The following is a 27,652-nucleotide window of genomic DNA, read 5'->3' as shown; positions in this document are numbered from 1 at the left end:
GCTCCGGTCGCCGGGTCTATTCATGGCGTGCAGGTCGGTGTCAGCTCTGATTATCATAAAACCCAGCCGGCTTCAAATTAAGGCACGAGGCTGCGGCGTCCCTCTTTCACACCAGGCGGAGGAGGAATAACAGGTCTGAGCTGCAGAGCCTGCTGGGTAAGACTTCTCCCTCTAATTTTACCTCTTAGAGAGATTTTTTTTTTTTTTAATCTCCGGAACTGCAGCGAGGCCGCGATACCTACGATAACTCTACGATTCTTGACGACTAAACAGGCCTCTCGCTTTCAGATGTACCTTTTTTTTTTTCCTGTCTCTTGTAAAACCTCCTTGAAGAGTTCTTCCTGTAGGTTTGGCGGTGGTCCGATCACGGCCAGAGGTCTGTTCAAGTTAGTTTTGAATTGTTTTTATTTGTCTGGTCTACTTAAAAAAGAAAAGTCTGCAGCAGAACTCGTCGGGCTTTCACGAAATCCACGCAGAACTTTTGGTATTTGGCGGCGTTTCTCTTGAAAGAAAGGAGGATTTGAGGAACTGTGAGTTCAACTTTATAGACCTTTTGTTTTTGTATTTGTTCACCTATGCAACGCAGTGTGTGTGTGTGTGTGTGTGTGTGTGTGTGTGTGTGTGTGTGTGTAACAGGTAATCTCTTTTTTTTATTATTTAAACGTGTCCTCATCATAGGAGTTCATTTGTTAAGAAGCCTGAGTCTCCAGTTTAATTCCCAGTATCTATCTTTAAAAAAAAAAAAGAGCAAGAAGAAAGAGCAGCGTGAACTGTCTGATTCATGGTTTTATGTTAAAATAGTTGTAATCAACAATATCACAAATAATTCAAAATTAAAAAAAAAAGAATTTTTGAACTATAGATCATTTCTTTAAAAAAAAAAAAAGAATATTTGAGGTCATATTTAATCTGGTGTGTGGGCCTGACAGGTTCCTCTCACACAGGCCAGACTTGAGCTCCAGCCTGATTTGACGTTTGGATGCAGGAAGGTTTCATAAATGAGGCCTGTGAGCTCCAGAGTGGGAGACCAGCAGCAAAACCCATGATCCTCAGTGGCCTTCTGTTGTAACTCTTAGACCCAAGAAGTCAAATTATGAGAAATAAAGCAACAACAAAAAAGATGTTAATTAAAAAACCAGCACCAGTAAAGCTCACAGTCATTGAAACGCCAACTACAACCAGATAAATTAACTTAAAGTTCTTTTCTTTGATAATCCAATGTACGTTACTCAGGAGATAGACAAACACGTTTGAAGAAGATGCTGGGGGTTTTTTCTCCACCAATGGTGCAAGTTCAAGTGTGAGAAATGTAAGATAAGTGAGAGGAATCATTTAGGGAAGTCTGAGGCTGAGTTCAAAATGCTGAAAGCAGGTCCTTGTGCTCGAGGATGCTTCCTTTCCCCAGCACCAGTAAACATGCTGGTGTCTGTGTGAGGAGGACAGAGTGCACCGCCATGTCAGGAACAACTGCAGGAATGATTTATCCACCTCCAAAAAAAGGTCCAAATAATCATTTTTAAACATTAAAAAAAAAAGAATTGTAAATGAACAAATTCTTAAAAATCAAAATGTGTTTACGTTTCATATTTATAGGTGACACGAAGGTGAAATGTAAGCAGCAGAGCCTTGGATTAAGAGTGTGTGTGTCATACATGTGGCAGCAGAACAAAAGCACACAGCTCAGAGTGTGTGTGTGTGTGTGTGTGTGCGTGTGTTAAGATACAGTTAATAACAGAGCACAACACACACAGGTGACAGGGCCCCACACGTTCATGTGTACTGATATCATCATTGATGATATGATTGTATCATGGTCAGGCGTGAACGTGCGACATCATCACACTTACAGTCAACGCCTCTGTGTAGCACTTTCACACGCACCAGAGAAACAGCACATACAAATGTGCATGAACACACACACACACACACACACACGCACGCACACAGATTAAACTAAAACAAAAACAGACAAAAAACAAAAATGGTTGAACTCAAGACAAAAATTTTGGAGGAAAGAGGGAATTGAATTTATAAATAACGAACGTATAAAAAAAATCCTATAAAATGAACCGTCAGCAGATTTGATGGAGTAGACAAGTTATTAGAACTAGTACGACTACAAATAGTGACGGTAATAATAATCTTGATGTACAATAACTATAATCATCACCACAATATGTATTATGGAAACATTTGTATTTTAGCAAATATATTTCATATTTTTTATGTATATTTTCAATTTTTTTTAACTGATATAGGATATGGACTGAAGTATTTTTTTTTAGTAAAAACATGTCATTTATGCAACAATACTTACCAAAATCCTCTAACTAGTACAGTGAATGCGGATTTATTTCATGCCTTTAATGAACAGATAAATGAATTAATCCATGCTCAGAACAATTAACAATAGTAAAAGTTATAAGAACAATTAAATAATATTAATGTAGTAATAAAACGACTTGTATGTTGCTGATATAAAAATAAAACTCTACAATAACTCATGAAGTACTCAGATGATACTACAAATTGTAAGCAACACATATGTTTACTTTTAAATGTTTTTTTTAATGTATTTCTCATTCCTTTGTAATATTCCAGTACATAACTGGAATATTACTCATTATCACATGTAGAGATTTGTTGACTTTACAGTTTTCTGTCGTATCAGAGTAATTTTAGCTGACTCGAATGTGATGTAATATTCTAATAATATTCTAATATTCTTTATTTTTATGCTCTTATGCAAATATCTTCAGAAGTACATTAAGAACTTGAACTGTTCCAGACTCCTGTGGCTGTGATGCTTCCTGTCACCGAAGCGTGTCGCTGTTTCGTCTTGTCGTGTGACTGCTGGCGCGGTTGACGTCGCTGCTCCTCTTTGCTCCTCACACACTTCCACTCTCGCTCAACACACCAGTCACGAGCTGGCAGCACACGTTTGATCTGGCATCGTTAAAATTCACTCTTCCTGTTCCTGTTTAAACAGAACTGCGTTTATTATCTCTCTCTCTCTCTCTCTCTCTCTCTCTCTCTCTCTCTCTCTCTCTCTCTCTCACACACACACACACACACACACACACACACACACACACACACACACAGCAGTAGCAGCAGTAGCAGCATATATTCATGTAAAACAGCTATAAAGCGCCTTGAATTTATTCCTGCTGGATTTTATGAAGAGTTGAACGTTTGTTTCTCACATATAACAAGTCGACAATAAAGGTTATCACCCCTCAGCAGGTTTCCACGCACTCACTGTCCGAACTGACGCGTGGATACACGGATAGGGAGATGAAATTAAATCTAAAGAATGGAGGATAAACTCTTACCCTGGGTGTAAAAATACCTGGGTGTCATTTCATCTTGATTTTAAATTTCTAGCTTTCTTTTTGGCTTCGTGATAATATTTTAAAGAAAGTCCCTACGAGCCTTTAAACTTGTGATTATTCATCAACAAAGCACTGGACTGATATTTATCACTAATAAAGTGACTGATATTTCGAAATACAAGCAAACTACTTCCGATATGTTTGATATTGTCGTTTACACACCTGAAATACTGTTGGGCCTGTTAGACAAATTTGATAGGCCCCGAGCTGGCTGTATTCCCTCCTCCTCCTCCTCCTCCTCCTCCTCCTCCTCCTCCTCCTCATCATCATCATCATCACCCTCCTCTCTCCTCTCCTCGGCTCTCTCGCTCCCTGCAGCCGCAGCTCTCACACTGCCCCGCTTAATCCGGTAAGAGAGGCTTTTTCTTTTTTAAATCTCTCTCTATATACATACATGTGTAATATACACGCAGAGATGTGTGAGGCTACAGCGAGTGAAATGAATGAAAGAGGTGGAAGAAGGTGACGTGGTGAACCTGCACGCTATTTCTTAATATTTGGAGGGCAGGAAGCAGAGGGAGGTAAAACTGGGCCAAATTACTGCACTGTAAAACCCATGTTTGTTTCAAAGGGCTCCTATGAATCTGGGTGCCGGATACAACTCAAGTTATTCTCGGTTTCTGGCACTGATGGCTGGAAATGCTGCATGTGGAGATTTACACGTGTTGGTTTGATGATTTCAACATGACGTGATTAGCTAATTGGACTTTTTTTTAATAAAAAAAAGATTTCATTACAAAATTCTTGATAATCCCATATTTTCAGGAAACGTTCCATCTTAATTTTTTTTTCAAGCGTTTAATTCCTGATATTTAAATGACATCAGACCTCAATTATGAGCGAACTCTACTGAAACATACAGTGGGAATATTGTAATTTACTTTAAAAATATATAGATGTGTGCATATCTATAAAGTCCTTAATGGGTTTTTTGGGGGTTGGGGCCACCACAAACGCATTCAAATCTAGTTTTTAATCTATTGGCAGTTTAGCTTCATCATGCAAATTTTAATTTAGTTTTGAGCAAACTCCAGAATAATTAATGAGGCCATGTGCTCATGTAAGACGTATTCATGTAGTAGCAGAGGAGGAGGAGGAGGAGGAGGCCCCAGGCAGCGCTGCAGTGCAGAGTTCAGCGGGGAGATATTGTTGTGAGCCTGGGAAAGTGTAGCGGGGCTGACGCCAGACTCTGGTGAGCAGGGTGGGGGGACCCCGGAGGACCCCAGACCGGATTGTCATGTAAATGTCTCTCCGGCACGTTGTTGAACTTGATGTTGACTTCTTCTTCTTTTTTTTTTCCTCCTTTTTTGGGGGAGGAGGAAGGAGGGGGGGGGTGGTCCTTGTCACTCGTTTGTGGGAAAATCCATCTAGGACACACACACACACACACACACACACACACACACACACACACACACCGTTTAACCGTTTTAACTCGCTCAACAACCCTTCAGAGGATCTGGCCGAGTTGCTGCTTCAGGGAATTATGGTTAACATTTAAACAATCACAGGTCCACCTGCAAATGACACAACAGAAAAGTTTCACTGTGTTTCATTTGACTCAGTGTCTTTGAGAGATTTAGTACCAGTGTTGGTTTTAATTTTAAATGCAGAAAACAACTCATGCAGCCAACACGAGAGACGGAAATCGCTGATCGCCTGCTGGAAAAGACAAATATCACCGCTAAGATTTCAGCTTTTATTTGGAGTGACAACTGCGCGTGTGACGCAGGAACAGAATGTTCCGTTTATGATTGAGATGAGTCTTCCATCAGCCACGTGGACCAGGTTTTCCGTCAAATAGATCATGAGGATGCATGTAGGCCGAGTAACGCCCGTCCCGCGCATGCTCATTGGAGACTGTGCAAATGAAAATGAACACAGCTTCCATGTTTATGTAGCAAGTGGTGATATTTAGAAGAGCGCAGGCCTCTTCCTGTCCTACTAGCACCGTGTGTGTGTGTGTGTGTGTGTGTGCGTGTGTGTGTACGTTCAATTACAGGATGTCATGGCGGCAGCAGAGGCCCTAGCTGATTGGATCTGCTTATAAATGATGCAGAGTAGAAGGAGGATTCATATACAGTCGAGTCGGACCTGCTGCTGCTGCAGCCTTGACAGAAGAGCTGCACCTCCGTGATGCTGATAACAGATTGCTCATGCGCAATAATCAGATATACCTGCTATCAGATGCGTTCGAGCTTCGTTTGGAAAACCTGGAATATAGCTGCCTTCTCCCTTTTGTTTATCCACACACACACACACACACACACACACACACACACACACACACACCTTGTTTTAAATATAATTTCAAACTGCAGGACAGAGATTGCACGCTGCGCCACCGGCTTCTTTTTTTTATCAGGATGTGATTGTTGTCGCGCGCACCATCTCATCTCCTCAGCCGAGATATCACTCATATCATAATAATATCACCCTCGATAAAGCTGCATACTGCCTGCATGTGCTATCAGGAGTTTGGCTAGGTGGACCTTTCATGCACCAAGGACAAGAAAAACTCCGGATTCCTCAGCTCGGTGCAGGAGAGTTGCTGCATATTACACTGAAATAGAATTTCCCTTCACGTAAAGAGCCTGGAAGATGGTGGTTCTAGCGGGCTGGCGGACCTCCTAACATCCCTGGAGTTTGGATAAAAGTGTAAGAACAATCAAGCCCAGCCGTATGTGAACCAATGAGAACTAGTCCAGGGAATGTAGGTCAAGTAATTGACTTTACTCCATGTTGATAACATCCTCACAGCAGGAGAGCTCACTGGCCTCCTTTAAAAAAAGAAAAGAAAAAAAAAAGATTAATTTATGATTTGTAAAACCTCAACATTTCTGTTGCAATTTTATTATTTTAGTTTCTGACCCATCAGATATTTATTTATATAGATATTATATTTATAGCAATACTAAAATGATGCTCAAAAGAAGCAGGATTATTGGTTCCTTCACATGAACACTGCAAGAATAGGCTGTTGATCGGTGGACCTTATTTATACACATATCTGATAGAGTTAGTTGTTGAAAATTTAACAAAAAATAAATAAATAAAATGAAAGTCTCTAGAAAATACAGACTTTCCTAAAATGAAAGAGGAAAAAGAAAAGTACCAAAGTGTTGAAAATGAATGAACCCAGATCAGCTTCGTCCACAATAATCAGCATTTAAAGGTTTGAAGCACTGACGAGGATAATTGAGGGAATAATTGGTCCACGCCGGCATTCATATATTTTAGATTGGTTTAATGCGTTCAGATTCCCGCCTCTCTCTCTCTCTCTCTCTCTCTCTCTCTCTCTCTCTCTCTCTCTCTCTCCCTCTCTCTCTCTCTCTCCCTCTCTCTCTCTGAGGCGGAGTTAGTGTCTCTGCTCACCATGTGGACTCCTCCGCACTTGTCAGTCGCAGCTCGCCTGTGAGGGAGAGCGAAGCCGCCACTGTGGTTCCTTTACCAGTCACCACCAGGGCGACAGGACACTTTGAGAAAACACTGCGCTTTTTTTATGCGTGATTTCAGACTAAACGCGCAAAGATTTGCAAGCGGAATTGTTTGTTTTTTGTTGTTGTTGTTGTTGTTTTTTATAAGGATTTTAAATGGAGGCTGATGTTCAAGTAAGTGGGATGCTGGCTGGCTTTCTGGTTCGAATGGCTGTGCTTTTTGGAAGGGATGTTGATTGTCACACACTCTTGTGTAGCTGTGGCAACTTATTTTAAAGGTTGGTGTTGTTGGTGTTGTAGAATGGGGACCCGGTTCTGACCCTCAATGATGAAGCCACGTTAAATGCCACGCTGTTTTCTGAAGAATGAGCGAACTCAATGTTCCTCTGGAGCAGAAGATGTCCGGCCTGTAGCTGCATGGAAGTGTGATGCTGCATGTGTAAAACTAAATGTTGCTTTGCTACCAGCAGACAGTCACGCTGATCTTGCCTGGACTCACACTTTTGTTTATGTTTTTATGTGATAATGGAAATTTAGAAAATATAGAGTCAAAGAGGAGCAAGTGTGTTTTAACTTTCATGTATTAAAACACATTTTAGAGGTGTGTGTGTGTGTGTGTGTGTGTGTGTGTGTGTGTCTCCCGCCACCCTCTCTCTCTCTCTCTCTCTCCCTCTCTCTCTCTCTCTCTCTCTCTCTCTCTCTCTCTCCCGGAGAGGCGGCCCCTTTAAGAGACGACGGGTTAGTTTGTGTCTTTGGTTATCTAGCTGTATGAGTTTTAATTTCATAAAGCTAGAGAACCGAAAGTATGAACTGACGCCAAACACTTCGGAGCCTTCGGGGTCCTCTCGGCGGCATGGAGGAGAGGAGGTGGAGGTGAAGGAGGAGGATGATGTCGGGGTGCTGAGGGGGGGACGGATGCTTAGGGAGGCTGAGAGCCGATGAAGAGAGTGATGGGGTGGGGAGGATTCCGATGATCCAGAAAATGAGACCGGCATGACTTCTGTGGTGGTGGTCGTCGTCCTGTGCTTGACGTGTGTTGTGTACGATGCGTGTATGTCTGTGAGTGTGTGCGACTGTGTATGTGTGTGTGTGTGTGTGTGTGTGAGTGAGTGAGAGGGCGTCGCGGTGATGCTACACTACCAACTGAGGAGCGGTCATTCGGGTATTCGATCATTATTAACACAAAGGAGACGTGCACGTGTGTTAAACCCCCAAAAATAAAAAAGAAAACAAGCGGCGTTGTGTTTAGTTGTGTGTAGGTGTTAAAACAGTCATGTCTTGAGGGGGTGAGACAGAAATAGTTAAAGCCTCCACGTGATTGGTCCATCCAGGACTCGCGTGATGTTGTTGGCATCATCAGCAGCAGCAGCACAGATCTCACATGTTGGTGGTGATGGCGATCTTTTACAGGCCTCCAACAAGGTTGCCTTCATTTGAGCTGGTCATTAACATCCTGTAGAGCCGCATCCAGTGAAAGTGCAGACTCCCGGACTCCTCTGAGTGTGTTCCCTTTATGAGTGGTGCAGGCTAAGTGATGTCCCCTGGCTGTAATTAACTTGACATTAGCAGTGTGATGTATAATTGGAGTGTACAACACTCGGTGCAAGGTGAAGTCTCGGTACGGACACGGAGAGTAGAGGACTGCACTATTGGGTGCTTTTATTTTTTTTCTCTACTGCTAGAGTTTTAAAATAGTGTAGCTTGTTTGCCAGGGCCTCAACCTGCAGGGTACAACACATCCAATCCAGCAACACATTGCATCATCTGGAGTTAAGACACGGCCACATTCAGCCTGCTTCCAACACGCTTTCATCAGTGAATCCTGTTAGACATGGCAGATGTATTTAAATTTGTATTTGGCTGGGTGGATTATTCTCGCCTGCTAGATGAGAGCAAAATAGGACAACGGAGCTGAGTTTGATCTATTCTTAGAGCCGAATCAGCGAGCCTTGGAGATGAGTGAACATCCCTCAAGTCCCAGCATGCTCTATTTAGACCATGACTGACACTATTTGATGTGCGCTGTTAAACAAGAGCTCGGCTGGAGTGTGCGTGCATGTGTGTGTGTGTGTGTGCGTGTGTGTGTTTGTTGTGTTTTTGATGACATCTGCATATGAGAGGCGGTAGTTTGATCCGACGTCCTCTATCTTTGAGTGACGCAAAGAAAATCAGATTATACAATGATGTTGCGTAATCTGGATCTTCTTTGTTCAATGACGCGGATCACTTGGTATTTTAGAAGAATTTATCGTGTGTGTTGTACTTGTGTTTCAACATTTATCTTGTGCCATCTTGTAGCATAGCAACTGGGATGCTGCCCAGATGATGCAGGCCTCAGCACTAGTTTCAGTACCGCGGTTGCATGTTACACGTAGCATGGCAAAGATACCAAATAAACTTTAGCAGCCTCTGTAGGTGCGAGATTATTTCCACATCTGTGTAATATTTCCTTCTACTGCATATTTACTCCATTGAATTTAAAGCTTCCGCTTGGATTAATGTGAATATTATTCTCTTTTCTCCTCAAAGAGAAATGCCAGCAGCATCAACCCGAAAGTCAGCTCACAACAAAGAGCCTCCAGAGAGAATGAGGAGCTATGCAGTCACCCCGCAGGTAAATATTAAAATAAGCTCACATGCATGCACAAGTGTAGCCTGAACAAGCCACAGCGATGCACACACTAGCAGGTGGCTTCGACAATTTGAGTATGACAGTAGATTCACAGTTCAGGGTCGTGATTACCATCCCTTTCTTCTCTGTGGCGATGCGGCCTCACTGGCACTAGATTGTTGTGTATTTTTGGGGGGGGGGGGGATAGAGTTGGTTGAGGAGGAGTGGAAAAAAGATAGATGAATCCTGAGTTCAGAGAATTTTGCATCAAAAATGGTTTTGTTCTGTCTTATTCAAAGAAAAACAGGCACTTAACGGGGCATTCACTGCCTTCTTTTATTTGCACAAAGCGTAAATGTCAGTTTGTCTCATAATATTCATACGGTGTGCAGCAGCAGCAGCAGCAGCAGAGTGTAGCCTACAGCAACGCGGATGGAGGGATGTGAGCGAATGAAGACCTCCGTGTTGAATTCTATCATTCATTTCTCCTTTGAAGTATTAACATTTTTTTGCAATGTACATCACCTCCTGTTCTGCACACACACACACACACACACACACACACGCGCGCGCACACATACCTCTCCCTTTCATTCTCATGCAGTCAGCGTTTTATCCCTTTAAACACTATGATCCTATTTGTCAGGTAGAGTGTGTGGTAGGTGCAGGGGAGGTGGCCGTGTAATCTTTGCTGCGGTTCTTTATCCCGTTAGGAGAGCGCAGGCGTAGGGCTCGCCCAAGGTTTGAACCTACTCATGTGGAAAGAGTGTTTGGGTGGCTCTGTCCTTCTCGCCCCTAATGCTTTGACATGCCAACCTCCCCTTGTCCGTAGTCGCCCGATGATTAAGAAATGTATTGATTTACATAAAGGTAGAGCACATGCATAATTCAGCTGCAAAACACTTGAAGGTGCCATGAATCTGGGAGGGGAGTGGGGGTAGGGTGGCGGGGGGGGGGGGGGGGTCCAGTTGAAACATTTTGTTTTGAGTTTCTGCAAAATTCTGATGGAACCTGAAGATGTTATTTCAGAAACAGAAACACCTCCAGCACGTTCTCTTCAACCCCCTTAAATAGTTCAGCATCAGGAATTAAACACTAAGTAGATATTGTTAGCAAGGTCAAATCTTCATGGTTCCACAACCTTGACGCTCAATAGAAAGCTCAGTTATTCAAATTTCGTATGGAGTTCTTTGAGTTGGCCCCGATTTTCCCAAGCTTTCTATTAGCATATGCAAGGAGCGGCCTGTGCTGCTGTTTTCTAAAGTGGATGTAAATTATAACCTCAGTATTATACAGGCTGATAGGAGATAAATCTCTGCAGTAATGCATTGCAGCGAATGGGGGGTGTGGTGGGGGTCGGAGGGTGTGTGTGTGTGTGTGTGAGTGTGTGTGTGTGTGAGTGTGTGTGTGTGTGTAAGAGGTACTGTACAATAGCATTGGCAGATGGAATACAGACTAGCGTAGCAGCTAAAGATCATGCTAAATTGTCTTTCCGCTCGCTTCAATTTTTCAGGTTCACGTTTCCTGAGAAGAGATGCATCAAAATAAAAAATTTGGAGACGCTTTTGCAAGCGCGCGCACATCGTTTTAAAACAAATATTAACACAGGGAGATTACTAAGTCGAAATTTGCACTTGTGCGGTCCAAAAGGCTGAGAGGCTTCAGGCCTCACGAGCAGAGCGGAGATCTCTTTGGAATCTATGCAAACGAGTGCTTGAATAATGAGATGTATTTATGAAGGGCTGGGAAGGGGGTCCTGCTTTTGAAAGCCAGTAGGCTGGAGCTTGAATGGGATGGGGAGGAGGTGGAGGGAGGGGGGGGGGAGTCGACAAGGGTACGGGGGTGTAAGGGGGGAACAGGGGCCCCCAGCGGTCCAGGCCTCGTCCGAGGCAGCTGTGAAAAGGGGTCCCGTCTTTTTCCCACGCCCAGCAAGACGCGAAACACTGCTGCAACTTGCCAGGGTCAAGTCCCATCACTAATATATACACACACATACATACACACACATGGGGGAGAGATGTGTGTGTAAAAGTTGTGCAAATTAACAAGCTGTCTGGGAAGCTCTGTGACATGGGGACACCTGCTATTCTCCCAGAATGCTTTGCACTCTCATCAGGGGCCACTGGGCTTGATGGGACAACAATTAGGTCATAACTTCAACTTGAACTTAAAATTCTGCTTGGAGTTGAACAAAGCCTGGATTCAGTCTGGATTTATTTTTACATTTAAATAGATGAATTGAGTTCCCTCTCACATTGGACAATAATAATGTTTTGATTCGTGTATTGATTATGTGTGGAATATGAATATTTGACACCATGCATTTTGATGCAGTGATGCAATCATTTCTGGGAAAACGAGTAAAAAGTAGCAACTAATATTCTTCATTTAGTTGCTGATACCCCTGTTAATTTTGAAGATAAACTTGACCTTGTGCTTGATCCAAGACCTCAGCTGTCAACTTGGCATTGTCTGCCACACACACACACACACGCTCACACGCGCACGCACACACACAGCTTTGCTTCAGTGACACACAAAAGAGAGAATCAAACATGAAATGGAGGAAGGCTGAAGGAAGATATGGCAACTGTAGAGGAATGTTCTGCAGCTAAACTCTCAGTGTGACCTTCCTTCTTAAATACTCACAGAGCTGCTGAGAGGTATTTTTTGACTGAGAATACTCGTCATTGTTTCCTTTATTCGCTCTGCAAATTTAAAAATAAACATGCAGAAAAGCAAAGAAGCTCAAGGAAGTGTCCCAAGTTCACATTTTGAGATTTGCTTTTTTTAAAACGTTTATTCAGTTGCTCGTTCATATTTCTCCGGAGGCCTTTAGAGATGTCGTCCATGTCAGCAGCTGCTCTTTTACCGCCTTCCCCATGAAGCTGGTGTCACACCCATTCCTTCCCTCTATCTCTCTCTCTAGATACTGGCACACCAATCAAAATGGTGCAGCAGTCAGTTCCCTCCCCGCTCGCCGCCATAGCTACATCAGAACTGCACCAGAGCTACAGGGAGCGGAGTCACAGTAATTTAGTTCCCCCTGCCTCCCGGAGCTTGCTTGCTTTAATTCCACGCCATGAACGACACGCCTGCTGTCTCTTTCAGTGTATTAGAGAAAATCCTCTCCTCTCTTTCTGTGGCTTCTTCCTCCCTGTCCCTCCTCCTCTATCTTCCTCCTCGTTATCATCTTCCCTCCTATTCAGATGAGTTTCAAATAGAGAGGGGGGACCCTTCTAATTAGCTCTGTAAAGATGCTTTGTCGCGTCAGTGCGGCCACCAGTGTGTGCATTGAGAGGGGTTGTGTGGCAGCTAGTGTTAGCATTGAGGAAGTGTGTATGGGCCCTTAATGAGGTTTGTTAGCTGAGTGTGTATCCTGCTGTTTGAATACACTCTCGGCAGCCTTTGAAGGGGTACAGATGAAGAGAGCTCGGACGAGACAGGAGTCTTTCAGCGTGGCAGAATGCAGATCATGCATTATGCTCAGTGTGGTTTCCGTTTGAGCACCAGATGAGTGGAGCATAATGCTTTTACTTGTTTGTGAAAAGTTTTGGGGGAAATATACAGGGGTCACGATTCTCGCCTCAGGAATTTCTGACGCCGATAAACTGAGTGGAGAAAGTGCAGGAAGAAAAATAAATCTTTCAAGGGAATATTGAGTTTGATTGTAGCTCTAAGACACTTTCTCGGACCAGTTTTTGATGAGCGATTCACTTCATCATCTCTATGTTTAGAAAGAAGGGGGGGAAAAAGCAAGCGGAGAGGCTTGTCAGAAATAATCATTATGCAATTAGAGTATCCAGAAGTTTCCCGTTTAAAATCGACAGAATGAGGTCTTGTATGTCGTACATCAGGATGATATTTGAAAGTATTGCTGATCAGCTATGAAAAATGCAGAAATGAGATGCTGGTTGTAATGGAAGAGATGGAAGATGAGAGCCCAAGGTGTTTTAGGGAGAGAGAGAGAGAGAGAGAGAGAGAGAGAGAGAAAAATCGGTTAGGAAATGAAGGATTGTGTGGAGCCAACCTGCTGGGGCGGCCTGCTGCCTCTGAGATTGTAAACTGTCACTCAGGATGCAGACAGACAAGCAAGACAGACATCATTTGCCCATATTACCCTCCACTGTCGTCCAAGCAGCCTCCTCTCTTTGCATCTTCTTTTTCGATCTCCTGGAGATTCTCCTCTTGCACACGCATGTTTATGAACTCCTTTTCTTCCTCCTCTCGCAGCGTCTCTGCTGCTATCTCTCTTTTCCGTTGATTAAATGAGACTCTCCTCTCTCATTGAGCATTGGTTCGTTGCTTCTCCATGGGAGGTACGGACTGTTTGGACTCCTGTTTTAGCAGTTTACCAGTGTAATCCTTTACACCAGTACAATGAGCTCCTCCTCAAGCTGCAGGATGCTATTAGGCTCATAGAGAGACACAGGGTCTCCATAGCCCCCCACCACCACCTGTGCTGCCTCATGGCCACACCTCAAACACTCATAGCTTTCCTTAAACATTCTAGCTAAACCCCCCCCCCCCCCCCTTTTAGCAAGAGGATTTTTTTTTAACCTGTCTAGAAAAGGAAATAAAAGCTTACACGCTTACATTTCCAACGGCTTGTTAATGCTGTCAGCCGCGCTCCCAAACCGGCTCAAAAGAACAGTACATTTTCAACCACAGAGTAAATAACAAGCTGCTGAGAACAAGCAAATGCTTGTTATACGGTCTTTGGAGGGTTGCTAAAGATGTTTTAAAAATGCTGAAGTCATTGGAGGATGTGATTCCGGCTCTCTGCTGCAAAACATGATGCCATTTAAGACTGCAGACGAACTCCCAAGTCTGTCATTTCATGCACATGCTGTGTATCAAATTCCAAGCCGAGGCTGAGGATACTATACTAAACACACACAAAAGTACACAAATATTTGTTTTTGTATTTCAAATCGTACTTCGTCTTCAAGAGGAACAGCTAAGAAAAGTTATCTTGGTAATGTCTGTACTGAAGTTGTGGAACAGTTGTAGCTCGCTTGTTGCCTTTGTCCGCACGATGAGAGGAGAGAGAAGTTCCGTTCAAGACATAAACCAAATACACAAATACATCTGCAAAGTCGATGCAAGACTTGTTCCCGAGCAGTGACTTGGTGTTTTGTTTGTGGAGGCTAGTGTAAGAATCGTCTCTGTCTATTTCCTGGAAAGCAACCCCCCCCCCCCCCGCCCCAGGGGAACTTTGCTTTATTTAAATTCATCTTTATTCATAATCTTAAATTACACCCCAACCGAGTACCTGCTGACTCATCATTATTTTTCATTCATTGTTAGCTTTCATCCCCTTAATTGTGACTAAAATATCTTGCAACATTACATTCCACTCTATCTACTGTCTTAGTTCACTCATTACTACTGGAAATAATCACATTTTTTTTATCATTAATTGTGAAGCATTCGCACTATTTATTATTTAACTGTTTTTATTTAATGTTGTGTGATTTTTTTGGAATGATTCAATCTTAATTTTAGAGCCTTCCTTAGGTTTCATAAAGTTTAATTTTATTTAATTATTTAAACTTTGATTTCCCTGACTGACTTTTATTCACCAAATGTAGTGGACAGACAGGAGTTTGTCTTGATGTATTTAGCAGAGGATAAAACAAAATCCAAGACAAGACATGTGGAGGAAATGACGTATTATTATTTATCATATTTCCTTCATATACGCCTGGATTTTCTTTACAGGGATGATGCAACTCTGCTGTTAGAAAACTGTTGAATCACTCAGTATTGAATATATCAAATCAAACGGAGAGAAAGCTCAGAATATCTTCTTGTTACCAGATGACGGCATATCTTTTCTAAATATTTTTTTGAAATTTTCGAATGAAGAGATTCTTCCTGTGATAATAATTGTCGACATTTTTCTTCCTCAAGTCCAAAGCCATGGGTCACAGGGCTGCTCTCCCTCCTTCATGCACAAACATATTCTTCTATGTCCCCTCCGTCCCTCCCTCCCTCTCCTCCCATCTTGATAATGCAGCTCTATTCTTCCTGGCTGGGTGGAGGGTTGCCCTGAACCAACATTGTCCCCTACACTGGCTCTTGTGGGGGGGCCCTATTGTGTGTGAAGGAATGGGGAGTTAACACCCATGTCTGAACCCTCTCAATGGGTGTATTGTGTCTGAATCTTCCTCCAGCTCACCCAATCTCACCCCACATCACTCCCCTTACGTTGGCCAAGCTATGGGCTACTCTCAGTAACCCCCCCCCCCCCCCCACACACACACACACACACACACACACACACCCTACTATTATATGTGGAAAACATGGCAACTCAGATTCACACACAAACCATCACAAAACGGCCTTTGCCCTCTTTTAATCCCACTACTTTTTGTGTCTTATTAATTTTCCACCAAACTAGACTGAGCTGTCTTTGCTGCTGGTTTTGACAGAAGTGTGGGGGGGGGGGGTCAGTGGTTTTGGAAGGAAGCCCCTGTAGTTGGAAAAGAAATGAACACCATATAAAGGATGATATATTAGCATGATAATAGGAGTCAGAATATTTCGAAATGAACCACAGTGAAGAAATGTAATTAAAACCGTCATAATGTTCCTTAACAATTCACACTGGTGAACAAATATTGCTTCAAAAATAGTGTAACTCCTTTCTAATAATCTAGGTTATGTGTGTTTAACCTGAATGATTTATATTCCTGGATAAACGACCCAAACATGAACAGATGGATGAGTGTGTTTCCTACACTGCGCTGAGCATTTTTATTTGTTTCTGTAGCAGCAAACGCCTCTGGGCAGGTTACAAAAGAGCAAGTTGGCGTTTTCTTCCCACATATTTTTAATCAAAGAGTTACTGTTTACATTTACATTTGCATTGAGCGCAGGGATGCTGAATGCCAAAGGTGAGATTTTGTAAAACACTCTATTTTCCCTTTTTCAGATGGAAACACGGGTGGGTGTTTGGAAGGCGGGATAAAGGCTGCTAGATGACTGAACTCAGAGACCTGGTGCAGCTCATCATCATCGCCACGGGCTCTAGTCTTCCTCCTCTCCTCCTGTGGCCCGTACCTCCATCCAGGGGTCCAGCACAGCCAGTGAAGCCCAAGCGGAGAGCGAGTGAGTGGGCTGGGGAGGATGGAGAAGGTCCCTGAAGGCTAAACGCACCTCTGAAGCTACTAGCATGCGGGAGAAATCAATATGAAGCACAGAGCTGCAGCGCTCTGAGTGGGGTTTCCTGTGTTCGTCTGTGGCCTAGGGGCCTCACAGATCTCCAAAGGACAGGCCCTGTGTGGCCCTCTCAGCTGCAGCTCCTCAGACTGGACCTCAGTCCTCGTCTCCACTGGTTGCGTGTGGTTTTGCTGAAAGGGATCTCTCCCCAAATAATACCCAATACCCTGAATGTTGAATCACAGCCAAGAGGGATATTCATGTCTTTTTTTTCCACCTAAAGATTGACATATTCCCCACCTTCTGCTTCTGGCTGTTCAAAAACCAGTTTGGGAGTTCAGCTTTTGATTTGCTCTCCTTCCTCAACTCGCCTGCTGTTGATTCCCCAACCACTTTTTACATTTGACAAAGAGAGCACGACCTTTATTCTCTCTTACTCTCTTGGTTTGCTGTCACTATGGTGAGCCGTAGAAATGTGTCTGTTCAAACCCGAAACTCCGGCTCACAACACCTTGTTGTCTCCATGATGTCTTTAATTTAAACCTGAGACTGTTTGAAAGCTGAACCGTAAAGAGAGCCAAGGACCAGCGAGCAGACAGAGATGATAACATGGCAAGTATCCCTTCACATTTTCCACTCTATGAACACTGGATATGCTCTTGTGTGCTAATACGTACCCAAAATAGCATGTGTGTGTGTGTGTGTGTGTGTGTGTGTGTGTGTGTGTGTGTGTGTGTGTGTGTGTGTGTGTGTGTGTGGTTTGGCACTGTTTGGTTCAAAGAGGAGGATTTTAGGGGTGTTGGGTGGGCGTTAAGGTTTCTGATAAAGCCTTTTGAATGGGATGTGTCACTCAAATCTGAACTTTTTTTAAAATCCTGTTGCCCTTCAAACTGTACGTTAACACAGAGCTTGTGTGTGTGTGTGTGTGTGCGTGTGTGTGTGTGTGTGTGTGTGTGTGTGTGTGTGTGTGTGTGTGTGTATGTGTGAATGAACTGTAGATGTTTGGCCTTGAAAGTGTTTGCCAGCAAACAGCAGCAACTACAGAGTCCTGAACCTTCGTCACAGTAATGCAGTGTGTTTCCATCCAGATGGGCACAGCTTCAGACAAAATGGCTGCCAGTCTTTCCCCCTGCCAAAGATGGCGGGCGCGTCTCTGTCATTTGCCATCTGTGCATCCGTTAGCTTTTGTCGTATGTAAATCGAGGCTAATTGCATTTGCATAACCTCCAACCATCATTTTGTTGGCAAGAGCTGGTAATTGCTTCTATGAACGTGGCGCAGCGGCGAGCAAGCAGCAGGTTTTAAATTGTTTCTTTTAGCGTGCGGCTAAGCTAAAACGTGTTTGATAGGTTTCTGTTCATCAAGAGTCGGGCACTGTGCCATATGGTATGTTTGCATGCAATACGACACTGTACAAAAGATTAAGGCGAGTTTTATTTTTTAATCACACAGGCCATGAGTGTGTGTGTGTGTGTGTGTGTGTGTGTGTGTGTGTGTGTGTGTGTGTATTCGCACTCTTTTTTTACACACAGACGTACATAAAAGCATTAAGCAAACAGAGAAGCTCAGACGGGCACACAGACTCTAATTAAGAAGGGATCCATAGGCCCAACAAACCCCAGACAGACAGACCATAATAGTCTCATTTTCATGCACATGGGTGTCTGGTTGCCATGGTACTGAACAAATTGTGGGGTGACTGATTTTGCAGAGGAAAGGTTGCATATGACACATATAAATATGCCGTCTGACTGAAGTATTACACTAAGAATACACCCGTCGATGGAACCTGCCTCTCATCTTGTCAAGATAAGAGATGATCTCATAACGGCGCTGTTTAATAATCAGACTCACGTGATGATGTAAAAAAGCTCCACGTCACTCGTATTCGATTGAGCAGCTCTTATTTTTGGTGGCGTTAATTAATGCGATGGGAGAGTGGCTGAGTAACAATACACCCTTCCTATTTGCATTCCCCCATCAAGGCAGCTGCCGTGCAGTACAGTGTTGTCTACTGTGGGCAGCAAAATGGCGGTCACGCGAATCACAGTCTGTCGGTCGTGGGAGCTGGAGAGAGGAGAGAGAGAGGAGCTAGAGGGGTGGCAGGCCGGGGGGGGGGGGTTGTTGGGATGTCTGGTTCGAGAGGAGCTGGGTCTAGACTGTGGGGTGGGGGGCTGTGAGTGGAGAGGTTATTATTTGAGGAGAAGGGGGGTGTCTGGTTTTAGGAACCATTAATGAGAGGCTGAAGAAGAGGAGGGGGGGTGTAGTTTGTCTGCATTTGTGAACATGTGTCTGCATCTCGCTCATTTGCATAAAGCGATGGGGTCGTCCATATGCTGCACGGCGAGCCATATTCAGCCATTTGCACGCCTCTCAAGGTCTCTCACACAGAGCGAAGGAAAAGCAGCCGAGTGTTGCATCCTTCCATATCAGCTAGAGAAGAGGAACACGCTCGAGCCCATCTCTCACAATAACACTGAAGCCTCGTGTTAGTCCCATCACTGATTCTGTCCTTAACACCATCCAATCAGCTCGTCTTGAACGGCTCTCAGCCAATGACAACACAACCAGGAAGAGGAAGGAGAGGCGAATAGAGTCATGTGTTTACCCTTTGTGTGCCGGAGACTCAACTACATCAGTGAGTGGGAGAGAGGAAAGAGAACATGACAGCAGAGTTCTGCAGAATAATTACAGATCAAATCGAAGGCGGAGAAAGGAAAGAAACCGTTTTAAGTCAAGAAGTAGTGGGGGCAGACGGCGGGGGGGTGGGGGGGGGGGGGTGTGTCGTCATGAGGCTGAAAAAAAAGTCCAACAGCCAGACACAGACACAATGCAAATCTCCACAATGTCTCTGCGTTGAATGCGTCTGAGCCTGGAGCGTGGGAATGTTGAGAGAACATATGCAGAAGAGTCGGGCGCAGGCCAGACAGCCCTGCTAGCATGAATGCTGCCGTAGCAGGTGAAAGAGGATGAGGAGTTCAGGGGTCACGGCCAGGGACGAGGTTGTCTGGTTCATGTGTGTGCAGAGGCCACTTGGGTTGTCGTCTGGGTCTTGCTGGATGCTAATGACATGGCTAGGCTGTTTGATAAGCAGCGCTGTCTATTGTTGATTCAGACTGGTTGTTGAGAGACAACCAGACGAGACTCGGACAAGAGCTCCTTCATCAGTCTCAGTGGCGGATCAGACAGGCAGACTGAAGTCAGACCCCCCCCCCCAACACACACACACACACACACACACACACACACACACACACACACACACACACACACACACACACACACTGAAAGTTTGATCGTGTTGTCAGGAAGTCTTTTTCTTCACACATCTCTGCTTTCGATGACATTTCTTCTTCTCTGGGTTCTCCAGTGCGGTGCCTGTCTGTGTCTCTCTAGATTGATGGCAGCTTTGTACCAGGATTTCCTCCAGTCTGCCATGATGAAGCAAACCAGAGTGAACACTGGGTTAGCAGATTCACAGCTGCAGTTGCTGACTTCTCTCAGATCAACTGTGCAATATAGACTTCTCATGATGCAGCCAGTCATAATCTCAAAGTTAATTTAGCCAAAACCAACATCTCCCTTGAGAGCACTTAGCAATGAAAACCTGCTTTTTCACAGGCAGAAACACAGAAAGTCTCACTTTGTTGTTGTTTTGTCAAAACTTTGGTTAAAAAAAGCAGCCACTCCTAAATCTGAAATCTTAAAGGATGATTAATATATTTTTAGTTGAGAAACAGAACAATTCCGTTTGACTGTTGCCCTTCAGCATTGCAAATTAATAACATATTGATCATCAACTTTGATCATTAGTTAAGGAACAAATGTCAGAATTTAAGAGAAAACCTGGGATTTCCAAGGCCGTCTCCCAATAATAAAACAAGTTCCATTATATTGACATTAGATATTTAATTATAAATAACTTTTAGGGTAATTTTATTTATAATAGCCAAAAGAAAAATTCAAGATTTGTTGCTTATCGCTGAAAAATGACTTCAATTATCTTGCTGCAATACCTCCACAGTCCATCAGGGAACGTAGAGCTGCTGATGTTCTTCAACAAAAAAGATCTACAAACATCGTCTGCGATACCGTCTGATTAGTCTGTGATTCATTACTGTCCATAAACTATGAAACCATAAATTCATGACATAGTTGAACTAAGTGATGTGTTCCATTATTCGCCTGAACATATATGATATCACTTTTACAGAATTAAAAAATAAATAAATAAATAAAATATATATATATATATATATATATATATATATATATATATATATATATATATATATATATAGCACTGATTCTAATACAATTTATTTTTTCAACAGGTTCCAGAAATTCTATTTTGTTATTTGAAATAGAACGGCGGTGAGATCATCTGCCTGTAACTTGAAAAAAAACCCACTTTAACACAAGGTTATATAATTGCATACGGTGAACATTTAAAAATAAAGCAAACATTTGAAAGCGTGCCTAATTTTTTTTTGAGTTTCTCTTCGCTAGAACACCAAATAATTCTGCAGGTGGAAAGAGTCCCTTCAAATGTAGCTTGCGTCATGTTTGCAAGGAATTACAGCGTCCATCTGTTGTTGTTGTTGGAACACTAACGGTAGGAATTTATGACCTATTTATACAGATTGAAATCTGCTGGAGTGCTGAAAGACGGATTAGACTGTTTTAATCAACCTGAGATTTCTTAATGACGAGGAAAAGAAAAGAAACCATGAATAAAAACAGGTTGTTTTTTTTCCCAGTTGTGTTTGTCTCTTGTTATAAAAAGGTTTATTCCATGCTGTAATCTTAAAGGGCTGCACATGTAAAGGTGCATTACCTTTGGTATCCCTTTAAGCCAGAAAGCATTACCTCATCAGGAGCAGTGTAAAGGAAGGAAGTGAGTGAATGGGTGAAGAAGCGCAGTGCTAACTCTCTCCTCTCCTTTATGCTTGTGGGTGCAGGCTTCATTAGCTCTACAGAAAAGGACCGCCTCCTCCCAGTCCCCTCAATAGACCCATAGACCTGAGGAGGGTGGGTGTGTGTGTGTGTGTGTGTGTGTGTGTGTGTGTGTGTGTGTGTGTGTGTGTGTGTGTGTGTGTGTGTGTGCGTGTGTGCGTGTGTGCGTGTTCTCCAACCATTCACACACCAGCGGACCTCATTGTTTCTCACTCATGCCTAAAGGAAGCTCGGCATTGACACTTTTTTGAGACTCACATCTCTGTCACACCGGCTTTGTCCCTCATTCTCTCGTTTTCTCTCACATACTTCCCATTATTCTCCATTTCACAATTTTTCCTCATTGTGTTTTCACTTTCACTGGCTTTATTCCTCTCTGTCTCAGATCTCTGACACAACTCGACACCATGCATGCTGAGCAGAGCTCTGTAGGCTGACTCACACTGCAGTTTTAGTTGAAGTGCTTTCAGTTAGCTCATGTGTAACACAGATGGCAATTAAAGTATAAATATTTTTGCTACTGTACTTAAGTAGATTTCTCAGGTATCTCTGCTTTACGGGACTATTTTCAGACAAATTTTTACTTTTACTTCGGAGACGAGACAAATATCTAGGCTTTCTACTCAATACGTTTTAAAAGAGCGGGTAGCGGTAAAGTACGTCATCCTTGGTCGGACCTTTGAAACGAGTCTAAATGTTAGGAAACCTGAAGAAGCAACTCACCACATTCACTCGTTAACAGGTACAGGGTTTAAGAAACTTGGCACTCTTTACTTTATACTTTTGAGTTCGTTCAAGAGCCTTCGTGTTTTTACTTTTCTTTGACTTTTGCCACCTCTGCTGCTACAGTGGTTCACCTTCTCTGCACATCAGCAGTGTAGTATAGTTTGCAGTAGAGTGCATGCTGTGATTAATCCTGCTGCCCCCTCCCTCCACACAAACACACCCCAGTGCCACCACCACAATCACCTACACAAACTGTACATGCATTTACACACAATGGAGATCATTCCAAAAAAAAGGGGTGCAGTGTGTGTCTTCAGAGAGGGAAACCAAAGCCAATGAGGTCATGTGATCAGCTTGTGTCCGTTTGTCTGTCAGGAGGACGATGAAAAAAATTATGACGCAGAATTTCACCAACCCTGTTTTTAGTTTGGTTGTTTGTGTTTTTTCATTCAGGTTTGGCTGAGTTGAGGCTGGCAGAGGTATGAGCTCTCTGAGTTCTCTCTATTTGTTTCTGCTAGATTTTTCAGGAGAATCTGACAGTTATTAGCTCCAGTAATACATCTGACTACTGGAAATACACCTTATCCTCCACGTGTCTTAATTTAGCTGATTCCCCCGTAACTAGAGTGCTTTTATTCATCCTCAGCAGGTTGATAAACGACTTATATTTGATTGCAAAGGACATGAAGAACAGTTTTTGCTAACAGTCAAAGAACGAATGGCCTAATCTGCATATTCAAAAGCAGGCGACCGTTCCAGGCGTTCTTCTCCCTCACTACATTTGCCATGTCACCCCAGTTTGTCGTCAGGCAGCATGCGCGGGCAGCTATTCTATTTGGGGTCCTGTTGTAGTGAGGGGGAGGAGATACACATATGCAGGCAAAGGTGAAGGAAGGTGGCGGGCTAACGGAGATGATTAGCATCCGCCATCTCTCTCTCTCTCTCTCTCTCTCTCTCTCTCTCTCTCTCTCTCCCTCTCTCTCTTTCTCACTGCTCATTGTTGCAGCGCTGCATTAATGAGCCCAGCGTGCATGTGATGATGTGTTCATGATACACACATGAACAAGCTAAACACACAAAGCAAAGACATTCACACACTTCTATAGCATTTGAATCGCACAGTTATTGTGGCTATTAAGCATAGGTTTATTCATTAACTACTGGTATCAAGTCGAGTCCAGGTCATGTCTCTGTGGGTTCAAGAATTGAGTAAAAGTAGAATGAGGAGAGAAACTTTGTTACACCCTCAGAGAGCTGCTGCAAGCTTTGACTCAGAAATAGTGAGAGAGAGAGGGAGAGAGAGAGAGAGAGAGAGAGGGAAAGAGAGAGAAGGCTGACAGAGACGGAGGGATGAAAGTACAATACTGTGGCCTGGTTTGTGGTTCCAGAGGGATAGAGTCACTTTTGCATTTCCCCTGCAAAATGGGCTCTTTTAACACACACACACGCACGCACACACACACACACACACACACACACACACACACGCACGCACACACACACACACACACACACACACACACACACACACACTCACACCTTGTTCCCTCCATCTAAGTGAGCCAGCTCTAGATTTGTGCCGCTTTGTTGTTGAGGCAGCAAGAAACTTCTCGCCCCAGATTTCAACCGAAGCTCCGTCACACATGCAGCCGTTACCTGTGAAGACTCTGCCTCTGACTTCCCTGAGTTCCAGCTTCATTGTTAATTTGTTCTCATCAGTGCTGCATGCATGCGTGTTTATACATGTATGTAACAGACAGTTTGACCTCTGACCTCACCCTGCTATGAAGCTTCCATTCCCATAGGCTGGGGAAGTGAGGGAAGGTGGGGGTTATGGGGGGGGGCTGCCATGGTTTCTGTGCATGCACTCATAGACACACACATTCACACACACAAACACACACACACGCACACACACACACACACACACACACACACACACACACACACACACACACACACACTGTTGGCTCTATTGGTGTAGCTGTCACTCGGCCACCCATTCAGGGCTCAGTCACGGCCACTTAGAGCGCAGCAGACTCAGGGATTCAGACGAGCTGTGATCCAATGACATGTATTTATAATGAGGGGGCTGAGGGGACGTCTTTGTTGGACGGACACAATGTCAGCATAAGGGTGTGTGTGTGTGTGTGTGTGTGTGTGTGTGTGTGTGTGTGTGTGTGCATTAGGGAAGGGGGGGTACAGAAGTGGAGAGAAAGAGAGTCCTGTCACACACTCTCCACATGAATTAATTTTCTGTGTCTGCTTTTCTAACTTTCACACATGTGCAGTCTTTCTGTGTGCTTCTCCAAAATATTGAGCTCCTCATGAAACGTTGGTACGTTTTTTGTAAAGAGAGCTTAGTAAACCGGAGTGAAATTCTTCGTTTGTGTTACAAACTTGGCCAGTAAAGCTGATTCTGATTCTGATTCTGATTCTGATTCTGATTCTGATATGCACTTAAATACTTGTTTAAGCTCTCAATTTAGTCTTTCAGGCAGAAAACAAAGCCTGATGGCTATTTGTAACTTCTTGCTCCTGAAATCTAATCACGCACCTCTTGTAAAACCAGCCTTTACTTCCTGCCTGTCAGACTAAATCAAGGGTGAAAAAAAATAGTCCCATGAAAAATTTGGTTATAACAACACTTCAGGAGTGAGACCCAGTGTCGGCATCACCATGAGAATATCACCTAAAGACTGACTCGGTCCAGTGGAAGGCAGGAGGATGATGGAGGCAATTCTCATCCATGATGTCGCACAAGCTTTGTTAGCAAATTCATCCTCACATCTTCAAATGTGATTGAAATGTCTCAGCGTCTGAACTTTTTCCTGCCGCGCTTGTACATTTTTTTTGTTGTTGAAAAGTTGAGTCCTTTCGATGCAGAAGTTTGGTTACAGATTTTTTAACTTAGCTGCTCTGTCAAAATTCCGATGCTCTCGTTTCTCTAAATCAAGTAGAGAGCAGCAGGGGATTGAGATGTCGGTGGTTGTTTTCTCACATGCTGGTCATCGCCTTCTAACTTCACGTTTTTGAGGATGAGAAATGTGAATAAATCCAGCAGTGCCATTTTAAGACATATTGAAGCTCAAACAGCATCTTTAATTTTCCTCAATATTAGAAACTAATAATGCGGTAATTTTGTGTGTGTGTGTGTGTGTGCGTGTGTGTGTTTGTACATATTTACAGCTCTTATTACTCCTATTGTCTCTGGCTAGAAGACTGTTACATCATTCGAGGGTCTCATAATCTCATCAGCGCTACGACCTCTCCACACCTCAATCTTGCTTGCTTGTAATTTTCCTGAATGAGGAAGTAACACAGTCTTTGTAAGTTGCTGTCTGTGTGCTAACAGTGTGTGTGTATGAGAGAGAGAGAGAGAGAGCGAGAGAGAGAGAGAGAGAGAGAGAGAGAGAGAGAGAGAGAGAGAGGATACTGCATACATTAAGCAGTTGTCGGGACAGTGTGGGCAGAAGAAGAGCCCTGGAGAGCTCTACAGGCTCAGGGAAGCCCCTCATAATTGCCCGTCGTCTGAAACACTGCATCTGTCCAGAGACTGTAATCAATCATAAGTACACTCCTCCCGTCTTCCTCTGTCCACCCAAAAAACTGGCCATTTAAACCCATGAAGTCATTTTGGTTTTAGGTTTGAAAATGATTCAACTGTAGAGTTAAAACTAAGATAGAGGCCCTCAGCAGATGATGATCACGGCGTCTAGCTTTCATTTACGATCATTATTATTTAGCTCTGGATAGATTATCTCTGCTAGTCGGGTCCTTACCAGTCATGACAGTGCAAAACCAGTGAGGGTGAGTGTGTGTGTGTGTGTGTGTGTGTGTGTGTGTGTGTGTGTGTGTGTGTGTGTGTGTGTGTGTGTTTTTGCGCGCACGCCTGTCCCCTCGGGCGTAATTGTGTGGTTCCCTGCTGAGATCCAGTCCTCTTGGCACTGTGGAGTCAGGGGGTCAGAGGTGGAGGAGTGTGGGCTCAAACTCAGACACACATTGGTAGTCATGAACAGTCCCTTCTCTATCCCCCACAACCACCTTTTTTTATTTAATTTATTTATTTATTGCTTTTTCTGTCCAAAGCTTGTGTTTCAGTCCTGTGATGAGACTCCCAGACATGGTTACATGGATATATTTCTTTCTGAACTCGTGGTGGCTTTAAGCTTCTATTGTTCATTTCCTTTCTCCTCTCGTTCGCAGGTTTGTGATTGAACAACGTTGGAAGACAGAAGATTTCAGGACTGATTGAACTGGAATTATTTTATTGTTAATCTTTAGCTTATTTTAAACCGCTAAATACGGGCCGATTTGTAACAGCAGATGCTTGCTTCCACCAGTTTTGCCTTTAAATTGTTTCCAAAATGTAATCTGAAAATACTGAAATATCTGAAAGATTTCTTCGAGCTGCATTAATGATTTCGCTCATGGATGGAAAGCGTTTGATTGTTGAATATAAATCACACCTCCAGGTTTGACTTCTGCTGGATTTAATCCTGTTGTGTGTTATGGCTGCTGACTTTATTTGTTTCTCTACTGTATTATGACTGGATTACATCAAGTGTGAAGTAAAACATCTGTACTGTGTGTGTGTGTGTGTGTGTGTGTGTGTGTGTGTGTGTGTGTGTGTGTGTTTGAAATCTGTATAAACATGTATGTGCATACGGTCAATAAAAACAATTCTAACTTGATATCAATCCGATGTGAATTCATTCAATTTTAAATTCATTTTGTGTAAATTTGAAAGAAGCGGTAAACTTTGACATGAAAACACTGCAAGTGGGACAAATGTGTGTTAAGTGTTGGTGTCCTAATATTCAGATCACGATTCCTCGTAGATTTAATTGTGAAGTGTGAACAAAAAGGGTCAAATGAAATTAGGGTTTTAATAAAACGGCCATTTTTTTTTAATTTACTGAACCTTTTTTTCAAATTAAAGATATATTTCACATCATCGTAAATTTGATGGGGAAAAAAAAAAAACAGAACAAATTTGAGCCCACAGGCCAGATACGTCGTTTTTTGACCCTCAATTTTTTTTTTTTTAGGAGATAAAAATTGTTATAAAAAGGCTTCTCTATTTTTTTTAAATAGTGTGAGGGTTTTTTGTTTTTTGTTTTTTTGGTCTGATTCAAATTAAGGCTGAAGTTATGCTATTTAAGGGAGCAGATTATGCAGGGAAAAAATTGCCATAAAATAAATTAGATAAGGAACACGCATTTTCATTTTTAACAGTGTGATGTTTTCAACTAAATGTCAGATTAAAAAGTAAATAACGGAAATAGCGCTGATTTTCTCAGAGCTAAATTATGATGCTGTGAGATCTAAGCTGTTAATACTATTGACCTGAATAT

The 27,652-nt window shown here is 43.1% G+C and overlaps 1 long non-coding RNA gene across 5 annotated transcripts; it reads left to right on the top strand.

The window, feature by feature from the left end:
• LOC147261466 (uncharacterized) lies at positions 1–26,979 on the top strand. Of its 5 annotated transcripts, none has more exons than XR_015116105.1 (4): positions 1–156; positions 9,362–9,446; positions 16,387–17,225; positions 26,502–26,979. It is a non-coding gene; the product is annotated as an uncharacterized LOC147261466 (long non-coding RNA). The 5 variants fall into 5 exon arrangements; XR_015116108.1 differs by lacking the exon at positions 1–156 and adding an exon at positions 3,716–3,744; XR_015116104.1 differs by lacking the exon at positions 1–156 and adding an exon at positions 6,712–7,006.
• Positions 26,980–27,652: the final 673 nt, after the last annotated feature.

Source organism: Aulostomus chinensis, chromosome 5, assembly GCF_037954235.1.
Source record: "Aulostomus chinensis isolate RoL2024-O1b breed Wild chromosome 5, RoL_Achi_v1.0, whole genome shotgun sequence".
In the NCBI taxonomy this organism is placed as follows: domain Eukaryota; kingdom Metazoa; phylum Chordata; class Actinopteri; order Syngnathiformes; family Aulostomidae; genus Aulostomus; species Aulostomus chinensis.
The sequence above is the reverse complement of the archived record's forward strand: the minus strand, read 5'-3'. Positions and strand labels throughout refer to the sequence as shown.